The following is a 15,987-nucleotide window of genomic DNA, read 5'->3' on the forward strand; positions in this document are numbered from 1 at the left end:
GACAGGAGGGTCTCTCAGTTAATCTGCCTCCCAGAGAAGCGGTAGTTACGTCCATGTCTATGCCAGGGGGTGAGGTCAGCTTAACTGGGAGGGGATGGATTTGGTTTGAGTGTAGACAGGGCCTTAATCTTTGCCCTCCTCGACATGAACTGGAGCAGCCTTCCCATGGCCCGCAGTGGGATAGAGTAGCCAGAGCACAGTGCACTCCCCTTACACCAGTTCTACACCCCTTGGGAAAGCCCCTCCCCCTTTGAAGGGGGGAATCCCCAGGAGCCCATCTGCACCCCAGAGCCGTCGAACTTCAGGGTGGCATAACTGAGGATGAGGCCCATCATAGTTAGTTACCTGATCACATGATCCACAGGACTTTCCAAGAGCATCTGTGGCGTCCGGGAGAAGAGGACTCCAGGTTTGCCTAGGAGTTAAAGGTGTGTGGTTACACAGTGTCACAGCATCCCTGCTGCAGGAGGGGTCATGGGAGGGAAGGATGGCTCAGGGGCTAGGGCACCTGTTTGGGCCTGGGGTTAATTCCCTGCCCTGTCACAGACTACCTGGGTGACGTTGGGCAGGTCAGTTGGCCTCTCTGGGCCCCCATTTCCCCACCCCTAACGTGGGGATAATGGCACTGGGGGGACTGGGCAGATACAATATAAGAGATGTGTGAGGTGCTCAGCCAGTACCACGATGGGGAACCAAAGAACCTGGGAGCTTGACATCCCCTCACCCCCAAATCCCACAGCTCTGCTACCCCCCAGCCCCCAGAATGCATCCAGCCCAGCAGCAGCGCTTTGCACCCTGGGATAGAACCCTGTGCTTCTAGGGGCGCCACCAGGGAAGCAGCCTCTGGTTTAGTGACATCACAATCATTATCCAGGGTACCAGACCCAAGGTTGGGGCCCCCCCTACACCTGGCACTGCCCAGACTCGCAGCAGCTCGCACACGACACTCCGCTCCAGCTTCAGTCTGACAACAGAGCAACAGCGGAAACACCAGTGCCTGCCAAGGCCCCATTCTGTGAATGTTTTTGCTTTAAAACGGACTGCCCAATACCCTTCAGTTTGCCCCATCCGCACACCAATACCTGACTCTTACACAGCACTTGCAGTCTGTAGCGCTCAAAGCCGTTTACCCCAGGAAGTCAGCATCGCTACCCTCATTTTACAGATGGGGAAACTGAGGCACTGAGCAGGGACGTGGCTTCCTCAAGCTCACCCAGCAAGACAGTGGCAGAACTGAGATCAGAACCAGGTGTCCTGAATCCTCGCTCCAGTGCGCTATCCACTAGGCAGCACTGCCGCCTCCTCCTGTTACTTGCGGAATAGTGGGTGAGTGGGTAATTAAGACACACAGGATTGTAACAGCAGGCCAGCATTAAGGGTGTGCGTGTCAGAGCTTTGCAACCCGATGGGACCTGACTGCCGGTGTCAGCCTCAGGGCAGGTATAAAAACAACCCGACCCTCACGGGCTCGGTAGCCTCGGATCCCCTCCTGCCCATGAGGGTTGGCGTGGTGGTGGCTGCATGCCCCACTCCTGCCAGCTGCTGCCACCGTGCTGCGCTGTGTGTGTCGCAAAGTGTGTGTGCCCAGCAGTGTCAGCGCAATGGGAGGCAGGTGTGGGCACACAGCTGCCCCCACGCCAACCCCAGGAGCAGGAGACTGGCGGAGATGGATCGTGGGCATGGGGAGCCCCCCCCAGGCCGAGCCCCAAGAGTGACGGGCAGCGCTGGCACGGGGTCGGGAGCAGCGACCTGGGATGAGGAGGGAACCAGCCGCCCTTCGGGTGGCCAGCACTGGGCCGGGATGCGGGATTAGGGCTGGGGGTTAGTTAGCCCTGGCGGCTCTGCAGAGGAAACAAAGTAAAGCAAACTGAGTCCAGGCTGGCGGCTAGACCCTCGCACACGACCCAAACGCAACGGGACCAGCTAGTGTTGGCTTTGGGTCAGCCTGGATATGAGAACTACCCAACGTGCTCAGGATCAGGCTCTGGTCCTCTAGTCGGGCTCATGTCAGGCTTTAAAATTAGCCCTGAGCAAAGCTCTAAGATGAGTAGCAATGTGTGTCTGTGTCTCCCCCTAGTGGATATTTATCTATGAACCTGCCACATGCACCAGCAACATGAACTCTGGCATCTCCTGCCGTCTGAGTGCTTATCGCAATGCAGCCTTAAATACAGGGACTTTAGAGAGATCACTAATGACAGCACAAATTATCATCATCATTTCTTATCCGTGTTCCAGTGGTGTCGAGTCCCCAGCTGAGATCGGGGCCCTTGTTACCTATCAGCTGTGTGTTCTTGGGGAACCAGGGTGCAGTATCCAGCCTGTCTGACTAACGAAAGACCTCCCCCCGGACCCTTAGCCTCTGCTTGAACCAAAACCGATCAGACGAAAGACTTACAAAAAGCAATGAAAAGGCAGTGGGAGACGCACCTAAACCCCTCTGGACAAGGGTGACAGGATTAAGGAAACTCCCCTACCCTCATTTGCATTGAGATGGGACAGGGAGGCTTCTCCATTAGCATACAGAATGGAGAACATAAATTCCAAGGCAAGAACTGAACTCTGGGGCCAGAAAAGCAGGGAAGCACTGCATGATGGGGATCTCTGCTCCAGATGTTAATGAACCCACACCTGCACACACCCAGCTCAGTAGTTATCAGACCAATTCTAGTAATAAATCCTTTATTGGTATCCAAAATAGTGAAGCTGCCTAATTGCATTGTGAGCTCTGTAGAAGGAGCACTGCCCATAGCCAGGAATGAGCACCTTCCATGGTCTAGCCTGAACAAAACAACTTTGGTGTACTCCCTTGAGCCATCACTTTACCCACAAACAAATCTAGTGTTCTCCCTTGGACCATTGTTCTTTCCCGACAAAAACCCCTACCCATGCTCAAGTAAGTGTTCTGATGCCCAGATCCAAAATCTGCATCAGTTCCCTTGGGACTTCATCTTCTCCTGACTGATCGTGCTGGGGGCTCTGCCTGTCTCCAGCACTCTGGACCCTCAGCTACCACCACCACCTGGGACCCCCGATCAAGCTTCACAGAGTGGTGAGAACCCAGCTCTCTCTCTTGGTACAGCCTTCTGACCCTGAACTGAGATCAGTTACAGTTTTCTAACCCTGATTTTTATAATCAAATTTAAGTTAGATTTACTATTGTCACTGTTTTGTTTGTTTGGCTCCCCTATGGTTATTAAAAATAACTTTCATGGTTAAGCTGGTTGCTTCTCTCTCTCTCCCCTCATGGGTGTTTTTTGGCTTTCTCATTCATTCTGCAGCAACCCTCCTAGTACCTAAGCTAAAAGATCCCCGCAGTGCCCAAAAGTCCTGTGGTGTTTCCTCATCAAGTGGGTTACTACCAGAACAATCATAATGTGAAAGTGGGGATAGGGTTGTGCTGAACCTGGGGCATATGAGGGCGGCTAGGAAGTGCTGCTCGACCCAGTCTGCTGAGTCCAGGGACATATAAGGAGTCAGCTTGGGAGTGCCGATTAACCCGGTCCTCTCAGACGCACACTGTTAATGTGTGTGTGTTTGTTTGATTCCTGTGCTGGGAGAACCCAGCCCTGGGGAACCTAGGTCCTGCAGGATAGCTCCACTGGGGGGGAACTTGCAGAAGTAGTGCTCCGTATGAAAACACAAGCGACACACATAGGCGCCAACTTTTCCAGGCGCACATGGGTGCTCGCCCCCGGCCCCACCCCGACTCCACCCTGCCCCGCCCCATCCCAACCCCTTCCCCAAATCCCCGCCCCAGCCCCGCCTCCTCCCAGAGCGCGCCGCATTCTCCCTCCTCCCCCTCCCTCCCAGTGCTTGCTGCCGCGAAACAGCTGTTTCGCGGCGGTAAGCGCTGGGAGCTAAGGGGAAAAGTGGGATGTGGTACACTCAGGGGAGGAGGTGGAGCAGAGGTGAGCTGGGGCGGGGAGCATCCACAGAGTCGGCGCCTATGCCACAAGCAGTACATTGATAGAATTACAGAACCTCCCCTCCCAGAAGAGTAACCCTGATAAATGAGCATACCCCAAAGTAACGGGCAAATCTGGTAAAACTCTATTGTGCTGGGCGCCACACAGATACCCCCTGCAAACAAGATATCCCCCCACCATGCCAGGCACTGCACAGACACACAGTCAGAGACAGTCCCTGCCCCAAAGATGTCACAGTTTAAATAGATACCAAAGCCCTATATGAGAAAGAAAGCACAGAGTCAAATAAAGTGAAAAACCTAAATGAATCAAACGGTACCATAGATTCTCTAGGGATAGAAATTCCACCCTTGAAGAAGAAGAGTACAGCAGTAGGAACATACCACCGACCACATGACCAGGATGGTGACAGTGACTGTGAAATACTGTACCCCAGATCAAAACAAGCGTAAGAGAACCAAGAAAATGCCACTATGGCTAAATAACAGAGTAAGAGGCAGTTAGAGACAAAAAGGCATCCTTTAAAAATTGGAAGTCGAATCCTGGTGAGGAAAATAGAAAGGAACAAAAAACTCTGTCAAGTCAAGTGTAAAAGTATAACAAGAGCAAGCCAAGAGAGAGTTTGAAACACAACTAGCTAAAGACACAAAAACTAACAGGAAAAAACAATGAGTGGGGCCACCGGAGGATTGAAGTGCTGAAGGAGCACTCAAGGAAGACAAGGCTGTTGCAGAGAAGGTAAGTGAATTTGTTGCATTGGTCTTCACTGCAAAGCACGTGGGGGGCATCCCCACACCCAAGCCCTTTCTTTTAGGTGACAAATCTGAGGAACTCTCCTAGATTGAGGTGTCAGTAGAGGAGGCTTTGGAACAAACTGATAAACAGCAATTAAGTCACCAGGATCAGATGGTATCAGCCAAGTGTTCTGAAGGAACTCACTTGTGAACATTGCAGCACTATTAACTGTGGTATGTAACCTATCGCTGAAATCAGCCTCTGTACCAGGTGACTGGACTGTAGCTCATGTAATGCCAGTTTTTTAAAAAGGTTCCAGAGGTGATCCTGGTATTTACTGGCCAGCGAGCCTGACTTCATTACCGGGCAAATTGGTTGAAACTATAGTAAAACACAGACTTTTCAGACACACTGATAAACACAGTTTGCTGGGGAAGAGTCAGCGCAGCTTTTCTAATGGGAAATCATGCCTCACCGATCTATTAGAATTCTTTGAGGGGGTCAACAAGCCTGTGGACAAGGGTTATTCAGTCAATATAGTGTACTTGGGCTTTCAGAAAGCCTTTGATCAGGTCCCTCACCAAAGGCTCTTAAGCAAAGTAAACAGTCATGGGATAAGAGGGAAGGTCCTCTCCTGGATCAGTAACTGGTTAAAAAGACAGGAAACAAAGGGTAGGAATAAATGGTCAGTTTATTGGAGAGAGGTAAATAGCATTGTTCCCCAGGGATCTGTACTGGGACTTTTGCTGTTCAGCATATTCATAAATGATCTAGAAAAGGGGGTGAAGAAGTAGGTGGCAACATTTGCAAATGATCCACAATTACTGAAGATCGTTAAGTCCAAAGCTGACTGTGAAGAGTTACAAAGGGATCTCAGGAAACTGGTTGACTGGGTGACAAAATGGCAAATGAAATTCAATGTTGATAAGTGCAAAGTAATATACATTGGAAAGCATAATCCCAACTCTACATACAAAATGATGGGGGCTAAATTAGCTGTTACCACTCAAGAAAGATCTTGGAGTCTTCGTGGATAGTTCTCTGAAAACATCTGTTCAATGTGCTGCAGAGGTCAAAAAAGTGAACAGAACGTTAGGAACCATCAGGAAAGGGATAGATAAGACGACAGTAAATACCGTAATGCCACAACATAAATCCATGGTTCGGGCCCACCCCTTGAATACTGCGTGCAGTTCTTGTTGCCCCATCTCAAAAAAGAGATATTAGAATTGGAAAAGGTACAGAGAAGGACAACAAAAATGATGAGGGGGATGGACCAGCTTCTGTATGAGGGGAGATTAAAAAGACTGGGACAGTTCTGCCTGGAAAAGAGACGACTAAGGGGGATATGACAGAGGTCTATAAAATCATGAAAGGTGTGGAGAAAGCAAATAGCAAAGTGTTCCAGAACTAGGAGTCACCTGATGAAATCAATAGGCGACAGGTTTTAAACAAACACAAGGCAGGACTTCTTCACACAACGCAGAGTCAGCCTGTGGACTCATTGCCAGGGGATGTTGTGAAGGCCAAAACTATAAAGGGTTCAAAAAAGAACGAGATAAGCTCATGGAGGACAGGTCCCTCAATGGCTATTAGCCAAGATGGTCAGGAATACAACTCCATGCTCCGGGGGTCCCCAAACCTGTGACTGCCAGAAGCTGGAACTGGATGACAGGGATGGATCACTCAAAATGGCCCTGTTCTGTTCATTCCCTCTGAAGCACCTGGCCACTGTCAGAGACAGGACACTGTGCTGGATGGACCATTGGTCTGACCCAGTATGGCCATTCCTATGATGAAAGGAAGGAGACAAAGCTGAGGCACAGGGAGGGGAAGGGACTTGCCCAAGGTCATGCAGCATGTCAGTGGTAAAGCTGAGAATAGAACCCAGCTTGACCCGACTCCCAGGCCAGTGCCTTACCCATCAGACCACACTGCTTCAAGAAACACGAGCCCTTGTAAGCCAGCTCGGGTCAGTCCCAGTTCTGTGGCGCTTGCATTAACTCCGGGACCTATGGCATGCAAGAGCAACATTCACGTACCCGAGGCCCTGATGCTGGCACCGAGCTCTGGCCAAGTCCCCAGTGGGAGAGCTGTATGCAGCTGAGACAGAGGGCTCTTCCCAGCACCGACCAGACCCAGGACACCAGAGCCGGGAAGGGCCTCATCAGGGGCCTGGGACCTAGCAAAGAACTGGTTACAAGAAGGGAGAGGTTGGTTTGAGAGACAGCAGCTAAATGCGCTTCATATACCATGCCTGAGAGACAGTGAACCTCACACCATGCCACCTTTGAATCCAGTCCCCCTTCCCCCACTCCTCTCCCAGCACTGCAGGTAGAACCCAGGAGTCCAGGATCCTAGCCCCCCGCTGCTCTAACCCACCAGACAACAGTTCCATTTTGGCAGAGTCACAGGGTACATTTTGGGTTACAATGGCACATTATGGCCAAGATCAGGCCCCTGTTGTGCCAGGTGCTGCATAGATTCCTGACTGAGATGAGGGCTTCTATTTGTGCCGGGTGCTGCACAAGACTCCCTGCCCAAAAGACAAGGGGTGGGAGAGGAAACCGAGGCACAGAAAAGGTAAAGAACCCGCCCAAGGTCACACGGGGGCTCAGTGGCAGACCTGGGAATAGAACCCAGGTGTCCTGACTAGCAGCCCAGTGCCCTAACCACTGGCATTTGAAGGAAACAGGAATTCAGAGCAGCTTTCCCAGTTCACTCCTATTTGAGATGCCAGCCCGTGTCCCCGCCCATACCCAGAGTGGCTGTGCTGATGCAAGGCCATCCGTGGGTGCGGGAGGACATGTGGGTAGGTGGACGTGGCCAGCAACCCATCCTTCCTCCCTCCCTCGCCTCCATCACACGCCCCAGCGCCCATCATATTGACACTTGCTGCTTCTGCTCTACTAAGCCGGCCGGTCTGGTTAAATAACCATGGTGAGGGGTCGGCATCAGAATCAGGCAGGAATTGCCGGTGCTGTGAGCAGCTCTTGGATGGTGCGTCCTGCTCTGAGGATGAGTGCCTCAGCCATCCGCAGGAAATCCTACAAGAAAGCCCAGGGGCAGGCAGGGCCCTTCTCTCCAGCGCACTGGGACGAGGCTGATGGTGGCCAGGTGCATGCTGGGAAGCTGCAAGTGATGGAGAAGTTCTTCACCCCGCTTCAGCGCCACAAGGAGAGGAAGGGCTCAGAGCGGGAGATGAGCCGGTGCCGCCAGCAGTGGATGGAGGGGCAGATCGACCGCTTCTCCTCCTCCTCCTCGGCTGCATCTTCCACCACCGCAGTCTCCTGGTCCTCTGAAGCCAGCCTGGAGGAGGAGGCCTTCTTGGGCGGCCCCATGTCCCAGCCCCAACATTCCCAGTCGTGTGTGGACATCTCAAAAGAAGCCAGGGCCTTGCGCCGGGGAGGGGAGGGGACTGCCAGCTACAAGGCTGAGGAGCCCGTCTCCTTTCCCCGGCTGAAAAAGGGGCACAGCCAGAGCGTGGACCGGCTGTCTCGGCAGCTGGGTCCCCAGGAGGCCCAGTCCCCACCTCCTGCCCAGGGCAGCGGGGAGAGCCGGCTCTACAAAGCCAGCAGCCTGGAGAGGAGCTTGGTCTTCAATGAGCAGGCTGAGATCTTGGCCCCACGGCTGCACAAACGGGCAGGAGCCCCGGCACCCAGCAAAGGCATCCTCAAAAACGGGGCTGTTGCCAAGGGCGACGGGCTGCGCAAGGCCAAGTCCATCGAGACCTTCCCTGTGCGGGCAGGCGAGAGGGACACCCAGGCCCCACTGCCCCCCAGGGCTGAGGAGGAGCTGGAGCTGCTGCCGGAGCTGGGGATCACCAAGAAGCACCACAGCATGGACCAGATGAAACTAGTACAGGAGAAGCTGAGGTTCTCTGAGTTCCTCAACGAGATCACCAGACAAGTCATGAGCCCCTCCAGCCTCAGCTCCCTTGGCTGGAAGCCACCAGAGGCTACCAGTGCAGGCAAGGGCTCCGGCACCGACAGCTCTGAGTCCAAGAGCTCCGGCAGCAAAGGCAGCTCCCAGGGGTCCCTGGCTGAGAGCCGGGAGGGCCAGTGCCAGCAGGAGAGGGGCCCCCATGGCAGGAGGAGGGGCCCCCGCGGGGATCACACCAACCCAGCTCCCTCCAGGCACATGGACAATGTCAGCAGCCTGGAGCTGGGCATGGCCCCACAGACCAGGCAGGGCGGCGAGGAGCAGAGGAGGCCCGGGGAAGGCAGACTGGGCCTTGGAGAGGAGACCGAGGGTCACGAGCAGCCTCCTGCCCCCAGGAAGGTGGAGAAGGAGCGGGCCAGCCCCCCGAAGGAGCTCTGGGGCAAGGAGCAGCCTGAAGGGACAACACAACAAGGCGGGGCCCACTGCAAGGTAGGTGGCACTAGTCCCTCCAGCACTACAGCCCCACCCAAATCCCTTCCTGACCTTCCCCCATCCCTCCAAGTCACCCGGGCCCTGCAGCCCCAACGGATCCCCCTGCTCGACCCCTCCTGGGTCACTCGGGCCCTGCAGCCCCAACAGATTTCTACCCCCCCCCCCCCACCTCCTTCAGGTCACCTGGACCCTGCAGCACCAACAAGTTATCCCCTCCGCCCCCCACCAGAATTACCTACACCCTGCGGCCCCAAACAGATTCCCCCCAAGCCCCCCTAGGGTCATCCTGCAGCCCCAACCTCCCAAAACCCCATCCCATCCCCACATTCCCTGCACTCACCTGCAGCCCTAACCCCACCTCCTACCCCAGAAACACCCAGATCCTGTGCCACCCATCTCCTCCAGACCCTCCCCTTCAATCACCCAGCCAACTGCAGCCCCAACCCCCCCCAGAACCAGGTCCATCAGCACGGCTGTCCAGACAAAGGGCCAGATACAATTCACTCTGCAGCCTGTCATCTCCTCCCCGGGAGCAGGGGGTCTATCTCCAGCTCTGGCATGGGAGTGGGGTCTAGTGGGTTAGAGCGGGGACTGGGAGTCAGGACACCTGGGTTCTATTCCAAACTCTCTGTACGACCTTGGGGATAAGTCCCTTCCCTGCTGTGTGCTTCAGTTTCCCTCTGTGTTCAAGGGGACTATGTAGGCTCACCCACTCTGAGATCTTGTGCTGGGCATTGGTGGTGTTTTACAAAGACTCAGGTTGTTGCTGAAGTCTGTCTCCGTCTGTCTACCCAGGAGCTGCAGCCACAGGCCGCCGATACGGAGCCAGCTAAGTGAGTATTGAACACATACCACATACCTTGGCGCCTCCAGTCATGATGCATGTTCCATTTAAGCTGCGTGTAAGAGACAGGAGGTCACTGTCCCACTCTGCTCGGCAAGGGCGAGGCCTCAGCTGGGGTGTTGTGTCCAGTCTGGGCCCCGCACTGTAGGAAAGAGTTGGACAAACTGGAGAGAGTCCGGAGAAGAGCAACGAAAACGATCCGAGGTTTAGAAAGCCTGACCCGTTGGGCGCATTCAGCCTAGGGAAGAGAAGGCTGAGGGCGGACCTGATAAGAGCCTTCAGTATGTTAATGGCTAGTACAGTGAAGCCAGAGATTAGTTGTTCTGCAGCACACAAAGGAACCAGCGCCACTCCCAGCAAGGGAGATTTACATTAGAGGTTAGGACAAACATTCTAACCCTGAGAACAGTTAACATGGGAACAGGTTACCTAGGGAGATGGACGAATCGCCATGATTGGAGAGTTTTGAGACCGGGTTGGACAAACATCTGTCAGGGATGCTCTGGGTTTACTTGGCCCTGCCTCAGTGCAAGGCACTGGATTAGATCTCTCTCGAGGTCCCTTCCAGCCCTACACTTCTGATTCTATGCCCAGTTCTTACATACCCCCGTCCCTGTCCCTGTCCTGGAAAGACCGAAGGCAGCTTGAAGCCTCCTTTATACCCATACCTTAGTGTCAGGACAATTTCAGTGTTGCTCAACGTCTGACTTACAGCTAGAGCACAGTGTGAACAGCGGCAGAGAACGGCCAGAGCACAACACGCTCCAGCTGCATCCCTGATCTGCCTCCCATGGCTCGGGTGGTGGGGCAGAGAACAGCCAGAGCGCAGTGCACTCCAACCGCATCCCTGATCCACCTCGCACGGCCCCGGGGGGTGGGGCAGAGAACAGCCAGAGCGCAGTGCGCTTCAACCGCATCCCTGATCCCCCTCGCACGGCCCCGGGGGGTGGGGCAGAGAACAGCCAGAGCGCAGTGCGCTTCAACCGCATCCCTGATCCACCTCGCACGGCCCCGGGGGGTGGGGCAGAGAACAGCCAGAGTGCAGTGCACTCCAACCGCATCCCTGATCCCCCTCGCACGGCCCCGGGGGGTGGGGCAGAGAACAGCCAGAGCGCAGTGCGCTTCAACCGCATCCCTGATCCCCCTCGCACGGCCCCGGGGGGTGGGGCAGAGAACAGCCAGAGCGCAGTGCGCTTCAACCGCATCCCTGATCCCCCTCGCACGGCCCCGGGGGGTGGGGCAGAGAACAGCCAGAGCGCAGTGCGCTTCAACCGCATCCCTGATCCCCCTCGCACGGCCCCGGGGGGTGGGGCAGAGAACAGCCAGAGCGCAGCGCGCTTCAACCGCATCCCTGATCCCCCTCGCACGGCCCCGGGGGGTGGGGCAGAGAACAGCCAGAGCGCAGCGCGCTTCAACCGCATCCCTGATCCCCCTCGCACGGCCCCGGGGGGTGGGGCAGAGAACAGCCAGAGCGCAGCACACTCCAACTGCATCCCTGATCCACCTCGCACGGCCCCGGGGGGTGGGGCAGAGAACAGCCAGAGCGCAGTGCGCTCCAACCGCATCCCTGATCCATCTCGCACGGCCCCGGGGGGTGGGGCAGAGAACAGCCAGAGCGCAGCACACTCCAACTGCATCCCTGATACCTCTCCCATGGCCCCGGGGGGCAGAGAACAGGTATAGCGCAGCGCACTCTGACCACATCCCTGATCCACCTCCCACGACCTCCAGGGGGCAGAGAACAGTCAAGAGCACAGAGCACTCAGACTACAACCCCTCTGCTGAAAACAGGACCAGTGCAGGGCCCTTATGCCAGCTCCTCCCCAGCTACGGGGGGCGGGGAGGGGGATCCCAGGGGGCAGTCTCCACCCCACAGTGTACAAAGGGGCCTAAGTGCCCCAGAGATTCTGGCCCCCAGAGGTGTGAAGGGGACTGCACTTGAATACATGGGGATGGGGTGTGCTCTAAGAGCCCCCAGCAGCCTTGGAGTGGCTCTGCAGGGGGAGCGCCGATGGAGGGCTGTAGGCAGCTAGGCCCCTGGTCTATGGGCAGAGGGGGGCATGCAGCTCAAAGATCCAACAGGGGAGCCAGGCCAGCAGCTCTGGCCCAAATGGATTCTGGCCCTAGCTCCAGTCACTCCAACCGGGTCCAGGACTCTGGCATGACAAGACCTCTGGGGCTCAGATTCCCCACTGCCAGTGCTCTCTGTGACCCCAGGTTGCCCAGAGACCATGGCGTGGAGCAGGCAGAAGGAGCAGGTGCAGGGGCCAAGTCTGGCCCTGCTGGGCAGCAGGATCTGCCGCAGACCTGGGAAGAGCTGGAGTTGCTGAAGGAGAAGTTCAGCAGGTGAGGGATCCAGAAGCCTGGCCTTTGAGGGCGGGTTGGGGCCTCCTCACAGCTACTCCCCCAGGAGGTGGAGTCTATTACAGCCCTACCCCCTTGTGGGTTGAGTCTGCTGTCATAGCCACACCCACCAGGAGGCAGAGTCTAGTATAGCCCTTCTCCCCTTGGGGGCAGAGCCTGCTCTCCGGTTCACTCGCTTGGCAGTTGAGTCTGTTATAGCCCCACCCCTCTTGGAGGCATCAAGTCTATTCTCACAACCCTACTTCCTTGGAGACAGGGCCCTCCCCCACATGCACAACTAACCTGTGGGACTCCCCGCTGCAAGTACAAAGAGCCAAAGAGCTCTGATTGGTGGAGCTGGCTTTCCAGTAGCACCTCCTGCCATTGCACAGCTCTGAGGCCCTCCCTCTCTTCTCCCTGAGGTTCAAGTTTCTTGTCCCCCTAGGCCCTTCTGGGCACAGTCCCACTCATGTGGCATGGCTCCCCTTGGCCTCCGCTGCACTGCCAGCAACACAGAAGCCTGTAAGAGACCAGCCCCCATTAACAATAATTATGTCTATATTGAGAGACGGTAGAGATTGGGAATGTATCCCACTGCCTCCACCAATCACACACTGACATGGGTTCTTAGTCTGTGTGCTCCTCTGTCGGGCACTCAGCAAAATCGGGTCCCGAGATTGATCTCGCAAGCTAAGCAGAATTATGTCTCATTAGTACTTGGATGGGAAACCTCCAAAGAAAATCCACAGTCCTGCAGAGGGTGGGGTGTGGACTCAGTAGGGGGTGCTTTCCCCTCACAATCAGCACTGACCCCAAAACCCCAGCACAGTGCCACCCAAAGCAGGCTGCATCTCAGTGCTGGGCAGGAGATCATTATATAAACAGCTCCCATGCCCTCCCGCCCAGAGGCGGCTGCATCTTAGCACCGGACGAGGGATCCCTGTATGAACAGCCCTCACGCCCCATCTCAGCACCAGGTGAAAGATCCCTGCATCTGTAGGGAGGTTTTCAAGACAGTGTCAATCTCTTGTCTGTTTCCCCCCAGGCTGCAGGAGGACTATTCCAACACCCAACGCACCAACCAGCTGCTGGAGGAGAAACTTCACCTCATTGTAAGGGCAGCTTCATTGCTGGCGGGGAGAAGCCCCAGATTTGGGCTTACAGACCCCCCCATTGAAAGGGAGCAACTCCGTGGTCAGATCCATGTACCCTGGACACTCAGCTGCCCAGACAGGGAACAACCCACTACCTCATTCAATGTAGGCTCTTATACTGGGCCCATCACCACGGTATCCGAGCCTCTAATCCATACATTAAGTGCAATGTGTAGCTACACTCCCGAGGGACTTGGGATCCAATTTTTCCACCCCACAATCTCTCCCATAGTTCTGATGAGACATGAGGCCAAGTCTCTCTCCCCTTCTCCACCCCCCATTGGGGTATACAGCTGCCCTGACAATTTGCACAGAGGTTTGGATATTAACCCAGGTATCCCAGCCAAATCCCAAACCATTTCATGGCCTTAAAAATTGCTCCCTGCCTGGCAGTTTCAATCAGACACGGGATCATCCTACATGTCCTATCTTCAAATGCTGTCCAACATTGTTGTGCAGATGTTAAACCACCCCCATACCCCACCCCAGAGGTGGCTGCATCTCAGCACTGGGGGCCCAGGCATCCCAACTCCCAACCTCCCTCAAGCACGAGGCCATTCTTCCCCTGACCCTCTCGTCTTGCTGTCCTAAGCATAGGCACCGACTTCTACTCGTGCCGGTGGGTGCTCAACCTCCCTCTGCCCCCGGCCCCTCCTGCCCCTGCCCTGCCTCCATTCCAACCCCTTCCCCAAAGTCCCTGCCCCAACTCTCCCCTATTCCGACTCATTCCCCAAATCCCCGCCCCAGCCCTGCCTCCTCCCCTGAGCACGCCATGTTCCCACTGCTCCCCCCTCCCTCCCGGAGCTTGCTACCCCACCAAACAGCTGTCTGGTGGCGGCAAGCGCTGGGAGGTAGGCGGAGGAGTGGGGATGAGGCGGAGAAGGAGGTGAGGTCAGGCGGGGAGCTTGGCTCCCGGTGGGTGCAGAGCACCCACTAATTTTTCCCCATGAACTCCCCCAGAGTTGGCGCCTGTAGTCCTGAGCCCTTTGCTGTCTCCCTCTCCCCGCAGGCTCAGAGTATGGCAGCTGAGAGACAAACCCTGAACCAGCGCATTACTGAGCTGCTCGAGAGGCTTATTAGTGCCCAGAATACCATCTGCACGCTGGAGAGACTCAATGTGAGCTCAGGGGTGGTGGGCGGCCTGGAGAGCACAGACTGGGGGAGCACGGGGAGTGTTCCTGGTGGAGGGGGTGAAATGTGGACTATGGGGAGGGGGCAGGCAGAGGTGGTGCTGGGAAGGAATGGGAAATGCTTCCAGCTGTGGAGTCAAAAATCCAGTACTAAGGAAATGTCGCTAGATTCCGGAGCCAGTGGCAGCCTTGTATTTTTAAAGCCCAAGAGGTGAGGAATTAGTGCCGTGTATCTCTGGAAAGCTGGGACTCAGCTTTCTAACGGCACAGAGAGACCAGGTCTAACCCCCACGATGTCAGAGATACGGAAACTCAGTCTGCCACCAGCCCTAGCACTTTGCGACCCTTTCAAACTTCTGTGGCCTCAGGGAAACAAGCTCAAAGGTAATCAGAATGGTGTGGCTGGGGGAGCCAATAGCTTGACAATCCTCAGGGTTACACAAAATCCCAGCTTTCCATCAGGGCAAGTCTTGCGTTATTAGCTTGAAGACTTGAGGAGATACTGCACCTTAAACAGCGACAGCTGCAAGCTTTAGCAGTTTTTGAGGCTGCTAAACTCACACCAGAGTTCCAGAGGGTAATCAGACTGACGGGATTGAAAAATCCAAGGGCTCAGCAACCACAGAGCTCGAAATAAATGCCTGACACCACTGAAAAGCTGAGGGTACAAAGCATTCAGATATAGCACTCGCAGTTAAGGAGATATCGGGCTTTAAACCACCACTGGCCCCTCTGTCTCATTGCGCTGGGCACGGCCGCACTGGGCTGGTGTGACATCCCCTCCCCTGTCCCTGCAGATCTCGGCGCTGCTGTCAGAATCAGCGGGGAAGCACCGGCACATGGAGAAGGCCAATTCCGCCGACAGCCTCTACTCCCTGCACATCTCTGATGTGGCGCCCCCTCCCGCTTTCATGGACAGTGCCTCTGACGCCCACACCACCACCACCACCCCCAGCCAGTCTGACTCGGCCACAGAGGCCAACAAGCCGGGCTGCAGCTCCGAGTCGGACACAGCCATGCCCAACGGAGACAGGACTCTGGCGCCCAACTACCACAGCCTCCCACCCCTGGGGCAGCTGGAAAGCCAAGGGAGAACCACAGCCTTCATGCCGTGGAAGCAGCAGCGGCCTGGGGAGCTGCTGGAGCACGTCAACTCAACAGAGAGTGAGTGCAGTGCGGAGGAAGGGGCCCAGATCCATGCTCTCCCCATGCCGCACTTCCTCTACCTGAGGCAGGAGGCGCTGGTGGCTCCCTCTGGGCCCACCCTCCCGCCCACTGATGCCCTGCGCCCTCCATCCCCACAGGGCCTGCTGCTCGGTGGGCAGCTGGAGCTAGTGCCGGTGCCGGAGCTCAGCAGCACCGACAGCTCCGATGGGGATGAGGCCTGGAGCCAGGGCCTTGGGGAGAAGGAGCCAGGGGTGTCTCTGGATTACCAGTCAGCTCAGAGGATCCTGGACAGCCTGCTGAGGCAGCACCAA

General features: G+C 56.0%; 1 long non-coding RNA gene across 1 annotated transcript in view; it reads right to left on the bottom strand.

Moving 5' to 3' along the window:
• The window catches only part of LOC122466487, a 34,539-nt gene that overhangs the window by 10,483 nt on the left and 8,069 nt on the right, over positions 1-15,987 (bottom strand). Inside the window, exons 2-3 of the long non-coding RNA XR_006292022.1 lie at positions 9,898-10,024; positions 346-415 (exon numbers count right to left, since the gene is read on the bottom strand). This is a non-coding gene — a long non-coding RNA (uncharacterized LOC122466487). The remainder of the gene's footprint in view (positions 1-345; positions 416-9,897; positions 10,025-15,987) is intronic.

The sequence above is a fragment of the Chelonia mydas genome, chromosome 7 (assembly GCF_015237465.2).
Source record: "Chelonia mydas isolate rCheMyd1 chromosome 7, rCheMyd1.pri.v2, whole genome shotgun sequence".
Taxonomy (NCBI): Eukaryota; Metazoa; Chordata; order Testudines; family Cheloniidae; genus Chelonia; species Chelonia mydas.